Source organism: Cryptomeria japonica, chromosome 2 (assembly GCF_030272615.1).
Source record: "Cryptomeria japonica chromosome 2, Sugi_1.0, whole genome shotgun sequence".
Classification (NCBI taxonomy): Eukaryota; Viridiplantae; Streptophyta; class Pinopsida; order Cupressales; family Cupressaceae; genus Cryptomeria; species Cryptomeria japonica.
In genome coordinates this window covers 265200376-265209813 of record NC_081406.1, presented here as the reverse complement: position 1 = coordinate 265209813, position 9438 = coordinate 265200376, and positions in this window count along the sequence as shown.

Sequence of the window (9438 nt, the reverse complement as noted above, 5' to 3'; positions counted from 1 at the left end):
TACGAACATTAGAATAAAATATCCAAGGATACTATATCCTCTCCTGAACAAAATCACTACTTGTGCCAAGATTGTGAGAAAGACCAAAAGGCGACTCCAACGTCTATATGTGTGAACAAGCGATTTTATGTGGATAGCTTCTTGGGTAGTGTGTGCTGAAAACAAGCGGGACTTATGCTTGAAAACTAATATCATTCAAAAGCTGGACTTAAGCAAATTTATCAATAAATCCTCTTTTTTTATTTATTTGGGATTTCAAAAAAGGATAAAAAGGATAAGCGTTTAGGGATTCTAACTACTGCTAAGAACTCAAGAGACAGTGTAGACTGGGTGAAACCAATAAACAACAGTTTGTTTCACCACTCTTGGACAACTACGCAAAGCATGTGAAATCTTCTAAGGTTGTGCTCAAGATTTTCACACATATGAATAATACCAACAATTGAACAATATTACTCAAAGTAGAAGTTAAGAATCCCCATCAAAAGCTCGGGCTAACTTTACACATTGAATGAAAATCATCCATCCAAAGAAAGTATGAGCAAAACTTTCACCAATCTAAACTATGAATCTTTCATTCATCTAACAACTTCAAAGCAAATCTATTGTAAGTGTTGAAGAAAATATGCAACCATGCAACCACTTGATAACAATAAGATTTCAAAACACTACTGATAATGAACTTTTTATTATTCAAGTAGCTCTACGCTACAATTTCATAAATCTCTCCACACTGAAATGAAATGAGAGAATGAGTTTATATAGAGTTTTTGAAAATAAAATAAAGGTCAAGATCAATCTAAGATCAACGGTCAAGATTAAGACAACCTAACCCTAATTAGGGTTTCCCAAAATAAAACTAATATACAATGCATGCAAGACAAATGGCACAAGATGCTATCTTTTAGGATTGCACCCCCTTCTCGTGTTGAGAGGCAGAAAGTTTGATGAACTTTGACACAATCTGATCAATCTCTTCCATCGTGACATGTAGCAGCACATTGGCTCTGAATTCTAATTCGTCCAAATCATCTGCACATATAGAAAAAGTAATTTCCCAATCTAATTCATGTTTTTGGAAAACATCTCTGATGGATAGGAGGTTTGATGCCTTGGCCAAATTCTACTTCAGGACTGGTCCAGTAGAGAAGATTTCTTGTGTCTTGTCCTTCAGGTTTTCTAACTTCATGTCCTTCTCGCAGACAGTTTCCTTTTCGAGTATCTCTGCAGCTACAAGGTAAACCATGTCTTGAATTTCTTTTATTTGCTCCTCACCCCCGTCAACATCTGCCTTTACTTTCTCCAAGACTTCACTGCATGCAACCAATGTCCAGTGCCAACTATTGAAGTCATATGCAGCTTCCGCTTCTATTACATTTCCATCAATTAGTTCTTGCTTCAAAACTTCTTTTAATTCTCTAAGGCATGGAATAATTATTTCTTGGATGTCCTGAAGGTCGACCCATGCTTCTGCCATATTTGCAATCCTGGAGAGTAAAGAGGAGGTTTGTGCATACGTTAATGCTAACCTTTCCACAAATGTGGTTGCCTCTTTGTGTTTTCCATCCATGCCTTGGTCTCTCTGGCTGTTACTGCTTCTTCCTCAAAACTTTTGATTGTTTCTTGTGGATTCAAGAGTGGAGGAGCTTTTGGATTGACTTGGTTAATTGGCTTTGTCAAGTGCTGAATGTATTCCTTGAGGCCCCCAACTTCTTTCTTATATTCCTTCTTCTTTTCTACTTTCTTGTCCACTCTTGCATTCATGGAAGCAACTGAACTATCCAGCTATTCAGCTTCCTGCTTCTTGGTAGTTGGTCCTAAACTGATCGCAGTGACTTCATATTCATGAGGACCAATATCTCCCTTTGCCTTGTCCACTTTTGGCACAACAATTTGCACTGTCCTACAACCGGCTTCATCTCTCTGGATGGTGGAAAACCTTCTGGCTAGCTTCTTTGTGGTAACATGTTCTAATCTGGCCAAGAAATTTGTCATGTCATCCTCTTCTTGAACTTCTATTTCTTCAGTTTTTACTTTCAATCTCTCCTTCAACCAATCAAGAACAGTGGGTTGCTCAATGCCTTCCACTTCGTCATTGCCTTCTTCACATGTGATAACTTGAAGGGCAGAAATCAATCTTTCTTGAAATCCACCTTCCTCAACATCCATTTCATTGTTTGATTCCAATACTTCTATGCCAGTAGGAGACGAAGGCTACTCATCTTCTTGATGGATCGACTCTACATTTTCTCCATGAATTGGGGAAGGAACTTCCATCTCTGCCAATAAATTATCAATGGCCAATATGTCATTTATGCTTGCTCATGTGACAGAATGAGATGGTTCTAACCTTTGTTTCTTCTAAGCAGGTCCTTCATTCACAACTGCCTACCCTTTCTTTTTAGCTTTTTCAATTGGCCTAGCACTTTGAGATGCCTTTGCATTTGAAGAACATTCTTCTTCTTCACCCATCAGGTCATAAGTCATGGTTATATTTCTCCATCTTAATCTATGACTTTGTTGATCAATTCACCAACTAGAATATTTCATAACTGGTTGCATCAAGGTGGTCAAGTCTACATGCTCTGTATCTGACCATTTGATAGGAGAAAGAGGTGCATGCTCATCAAAGCTAGGTTGAGTATATTCTGCATTATCTTCTACTTGGTCTGGCACAAGGAAAGGTTCAGTCATTCTAATCAAGCTTACTAGGAGTCTAGACGATAACCTTTTCCTGATGTCAAATTCATCTGTAGCATTTGCCCAAAAATCCTTTATGTCCATCCTATGTTTGAATCTTTCTCTATTCACTGATCCAATATTGTTGCAAGGATCATAGTTAGCTCTGGACCAATAGAATGTAAAGGGATACCACTGCATTTCTAGCCTGACACTTTCAGCTGCATGTGGTGTCGAACAAGACTCTTGCATATTTCCAATAAAGAATGGAAAGGATATAGCTTCTTTTTGTCTTATCCTTTTGAAGCCCTGATATGTTTCTAGTTGTCAGAGAACTTCAAGTAGGACCATCTTGTTGGTTGGATAGGTTTGAAGTCGGTAAGGACGATCGTCAAAACCTTGAACTCTTATGTATGTAAATTTTAGAAACTGGATAAACCAGGATCCATACTTGTTGAATAAACTTTTGGCTTCAAAAGATTACCTTTGGTGAGTTCCTCCTTGTAATGTCCTTGTGATATACATCAGGAATGCATCATTGACTCACTTGAAATGGCTCTTCTCCTTAAGCTGCAGCTGCAGGTAACAGTCATAAGACTTGAATTCATTTTCGCCATTGCCAACTATGCCTCTGCAGACTAGCCCGGAATATCTAAAATTTCTAGCCAATGAGTAGATCATGCAGGAGCTCATGTAGAATGACTTTGCCTCCTCCAAATTTATCAACTATTCATGAAGATTGTTGTTGATTATGCGGGACCAATTGAACATCTTGACTCCCAAGGTAATTTCATGAATGAAATATTACATCCACGTCTCGAATGGCACTCCCTGAGGGCTGCCCATTACCCTATTCAATAGTAGGATGATGTTACTATATTCCTCTTTGAAGTATGGACGCAACAAATTCTTTGGCACTTTCCCTTGGGGTCTTTTCTTTTCCAACCATGACTTGTTAATATTTGTTGCACAAAGTATAGACTGGTTATCATAAATCTTTTTGGTATCTTCTTTGATCTTGTAGGAGGTTTTATTGTAGTTTGGAATTCCAAACGTCTCTTGATTGGCTAACTCTGAAAGATTAGCTAAAACCCTTCCAACAGGTGCAATGATCTCTCTTGATTGTGCATTGTAGTGAATAGCACTCAACTATTAGCTCAGCACATTGCAGTAAAAGAATCAATGAAAAAACCTTTAGCACACGGGAAAAGCTCAATGTCATAAGCAACTAAAAGCTTCCAAGAAACACTCACCCAATGATGAAGGTCTGGAAGGGAAGGCCAAAACCCAGCAAATCTGCAGACCAAAGCACTGTGTTGGTAGAAATCAATATTCTCTGCAACCTCTTGGCCACAGACAACAGGGGAAGTCTTGGCACAAGGAAGAGGACGAACCCCCTTGGAAGGATGGGGAGAAGATCTGGCCACATGAGCAAAGCTACGGTTCCCAGCAAAAGAAGGTCTGGGTAGAGCATTAGCAGCCGCAGGAGGGTCATCAGGAGCCCCACCAGTATGAGGAGAGTCTCCATTGACCTAAGCATCAGCAGCAATAGCATGGGCATCCAAGTCCAAAACTGGATCCGAGGCACCAACCATGGGGGAACCAGCACAACCCACCACCAAGGGAGCATCACACACAAAACGTTCCGCAGAAAGAAGAGGGGAGGCAACGGTAAACGACGCAGAGTAACCCCCACCGCTACCCACAGCAGCGACAACCCCAGCAAATGCGCCATTTGCATTGACAGGGGAGCGAGGGTTGTTAGGAAGAGCCTCGGCAGGAATTGCAGGAGTCGCAGACACAAGGCAGTTTGAAAACGCCTAGGCAGGAACTGCAGGAGTCATAGACATTGCGGGAGTTACTCGCTCAATTGTTATCAACATAGGTGGTTCACATAATCTTCTTGAAAATTTGAGACTTATGAGAACCAATATATATAAATGTTATAAGGGTGTGATCCCTAATAACATTATGTTCTAACACTCCCCCTTAATGTTAATAGGGGATCACATGCCAATTTGTATAGAAGAAAAAAAATGAAGTACCCCAGTAACGTAGGTCTTCTTTGACAGTGATAAATAGGGACACAAATATATGTCAACATGAAGATCATGCATTCTAGACTACATGAAAGTCATCTTGTCATAATTTATAATCCCAGTGTTTTAAAAATGATGCTATGAGGTCTTAAAAAATTATACTGGAGCCGCGGTCTCCTCAAATTAGCCTCTCCCCAGGTTCATTACATAGTGCCCGTAGGACTTAATACAATGCTTTTGCAAGTGGAAGATTTACAAGGAGAAGAATTTACAAATGCCCGTAGGACTTAAAAACATATGCCTGTAAGTCTTATGATAATGTGCTCGTAGGACTTAAAAAATAAAGGATTTAGCCACTAGGTGGTGTCATTGACATGCACACTCCCCCTCAATGGCGTCACCTAAGGCCAAGCATTATTTGAATTTGGAGCATATAATGCCTAAAGGTCTTATGCCTATTAGATCTTAAATCTAGGATTTAGCCACTGGGTGGTGTCATGTACACTTCCCCTTAATGGCATCATCTCAAAGCCAATCATTGCATAGAGGATTTCAAAGTGATGGCTAAAATTACAATATATAGTATGTGCCCATGATCTTCAAAGTGTCTTTATTATAGAATGATTTCACTTGAGTGAGGTGCCCATGATCTTCAAGGTGCCTTTATTATAGAATTCTTTCACTTGAGTGAGGTGCCCATGATCTTCAATGTTCATTTTGATCTTTAGAAATGATATTCTCTAGAAAGAGTAAAGTAACTTCAAGTAATATGGTACTTTCATATGTATCCAAATGGAACTCTTCCATAAATCTTCAAGGCCATATTGATTATTTAAGAGCTACATTCATATTTTGTCCATTTGATTCAAAGACACATAGAAGATAGTCTTCTTATTAAAGTATTGCACCATCCATGTAATAGCACTTGCACCATACGTTTTGAAGGCATAACCTCGCCATAGAAGAAACAATATAGTTAGTAACATAGTAATCAACTTCATTTTTGGTGCAAAGAAAGAACATAATATTTTTTTTTGTCATTTGCCAAAGATCATATAATATTCCTTATAAATATAAAATATAGTCCAATGATTGGTAGAAAGGAGATCAACATATATTTTCATGAGAATAGGAATGAATAATTTGTTGTCTTGTTTAAAATACAAAATAGACATGCTACTACATATAGTAATGATCCATAAAAAATTAGGCAATGGGTGAGCTATCCTTTCCAGGTTTTCTCCCCAAACAGTTTGTAAGGGCGATAGCCACCCATTATAATAAGGTCCATTAAATTCAAGAAGTATTAGAGGATTTTTTCAATACATGATATTATATATAAAAAAAGTGAAATATAGGTAAATATTTTACCCCTTCATATTTAATCTTATAGTCAATTAACAATTAATGAGATATCATGTTATCTTTTTAGTTAATGTGGTTACAAATTTTGAGAAACTTTCACACTTCAATAGTAAAATGAGGGCAAGCTTAAGTCTTTTAACTTTTTCCTTTTGAAGAATATTTCAACGATTTTTAAGTTGTAAGATTAAGAGACTTTCTCATGCAATTGGGCCTCTTCTTATTTCCCATATATTGACCATAAGCCTTGCCTTATTAGGTATGTGATAGTCATCAATAGTGCAATTTTCTCTACATTCATAGGGCAAAATCAATGTGATTAAAATGCCTTTTTACCCACATATTGCAAGAATTTCATATTTATTATATAGAAATAGATGCTTCTTAAGGCTTGCACACACAAGAATACTAGTTCCTTGAAAATAATTTACAATTATATTTAATAGCATGAAGTTGGAACTTAAGTTTATTACCATGTTTATATAATCCATATTGTAAAAATTCTCTTGTAGGTGCTATCTAAGATAATACTCCAATTTAAATTACCAAGTAACCTCACATGTTCATATATCATGATTAGGAGTGCACACCAATATTTTATTGAACATGAAGTTAACAAAGTATACAAATTTTATTAAATTTTGAAATGAAAAATATTGTCACTTCTCATTAAGGAGGTACATGACCAGCTATCAAGGATGATAAATTATTTTGACATGGTGAGAGTGCAAGAATGATCTCAATATATTACCCATACATTGTATCCATTGGCCACTGTGGTCATTATTGTCACCCTTGTCCTCGTGCTTCTCCAAAAAAGACGTTATAAAAAAATGATCCCTTGCCAGCCAAAGGTCCAATACACATTTTAAACTAGATATTACTCAGCCAATAAATTGATCTTATCTAATATTTTAGGAAGGTAGGAATCACTTCTATTGCTTCAACATGGTGATGTTTTCAAAATATTTATATACCAATATGATCATGTTAGAGAGGCATACGATTGAGACATACCCTGACTTCTTAACACGAATTGTTCTTGATTACGACATGGTCGAGGCATAAATCATTGAATGATTTTCGACTTTGTTTGTAGTTCCATAGGCAACAATTTTTCCATAACTCTGATTTTTTTTATATAGACAGTGTTATCATCCGATCTGAAACGAATGTGTTTGTTTTGAAACAAGATGAACAAAGACTTAATAAAGGTTATTAGCACCCAAAATGTAGAGCTTTTTTATATTAGTTACTGGTGGTCGATATGATTCTTGAGCGACAGAGCGTGGATGAGACCAAAATTTGAAATACGTGTGCATGGATAAGAATATCTATGCAATAACTTTTTTTAACACTACACATTGTACTATCAAAAAAGTGCAAATCCATGCAGATTGACAAATAAATGGTTTCCTACCCAGTATATGTGTGCGTTACTTGGTGCTTCTAGGATTATCATAAAACTATAAAAGATAATCATTCACCATGAACAATAATAGCCTTGGGGAAAATGGTAGCGTGAAGGAGGACATAGAGAGCATGGTCGGGGTGTTTCTCGGATAGAAGACTTTGACAAAGGCAAGCATTAATTAGTGGAAGTCGGCTGATATAAATAGAGGTTTGATCGAGCTTCTTTCACCTTAGCGTATATTTCCTTGTTGTATTGACATCTTTGCAAGCATTGTATATTATTGGCATGAATATCTAAAGAGTATCGTGGACCTACATGGGCATTTTCTGTCATTGCTTCATATTCTAGATGCAAGGGGTGAATATTATCTCTTCTTCCAGCGATATTATTGGGTATTACATTTGCATGGTAGAATAGTGGAATTGCTTTCAAAGTTGTTTTTGCTCAGCGATCCCTTCCACAGAATTGGCGATATAATTGAGATGTCGTTATTATTGGCCATATGAGAAAGGAGATGTCGGTTGGGAAGATAGCCCTGAGGAAAATGAAAAAGTTGCGACTCATTTACCTTCAATTAGTTGCAAAGAAAGCCCTTTTTGACTTTTATAAGGATAACTGCTATTTCCTTTAGTCTTTCGCAAAGCCCACATTTTATATACAATTTCTATCTAAACCTCAAATGCCAACGTAGCTATGAAAAATAAAGACAAGAGGATACCTACTCATTATTCTCGTTGCGAACAATAGTTTCTTCTACTCACAAAGCTAATATGCAATGAGTTTTAGAGCCTTTTCTGCAGATGTGTGCAAGTATCAAAGGATGCAATTCATTACACAAGAAGCAAATGGATATTGTTACCTACTCCTCATGACTCCTCATGTATATACATGAACAAACTATGAGTTATCCATTACCACATAGAACGTAAATTGTGAAATGCAAATTCGAGAGCAAGGAATGAAACAAAATGTATCAGACTGTGTGAAATATATGAGATTCCAAATGCAAAATGTCAAAGTCACCATAGCATTGCAAAAGAACAAATGAGTAAAGGACCAGTCAACTTAGTGGTGATTTTTTTATGCTTTTATCATCATGAAGAGGAAAAATGTTAAGAGATGCGACTTATTATGAAAGGGTACAACTAGTCCAAATCATATGACTTATTGAGGAAGACTACTTTATTTTATGAGAAAAATTTGCATCCTTTTCTTACGAATGAAATTTGGTATATTAAAAAGAGCACATTTTTTGATGTAGAAAAGTATAAAATCATTTGGTTATATACTATGGCTCTTAAAGATATATAAATATGTATAAAATATGTGTAAAGAAAATGTAATAAATGGTGCTAATCATAATTAAGGTTTTTATTTTTTATAGTTAACAAGGACTACTAGTTATAATTTACAATGAAAATGTAAAAAAAATTAGTTGTTGACATCCTTCTTTTTTTATCAATAATTTTTTATATAAAACCTTATTCTACTTTTTATTCTTAAAATATATAGTAGAATTGATAATACCTCATATGTATAGTGATACAACTCGCCATAAAGCTCCAAATTCTCACACCTCTCAAATGAGAGAGAACCTCCTTAAATATAGGAGGAAGGGTGGCTTCACTAGTCACAACTTTTCAATAACCCCCACTCATAAATAATTAATAATCTAATAATTATTAGATTATAAATATTTCAAATGGGATATGCTTATAAAGCATATAATATATAAGGTTTTATAACCTTATATTAGAACATTATATATAAATGTTATAAGGGTGTGATCCCTAATAACATTATGTTCTAACATGTCTTCTATTTCATAACTGTGTTAATGTCACTGATTTCTAGGTGTAAGATAATCAAGTTTGTTCATAGAGCTTTCAGTTATTACACTGGCTCATTTCTTGTTGCTTTTGGCTCTCCATACTGAATGCATTC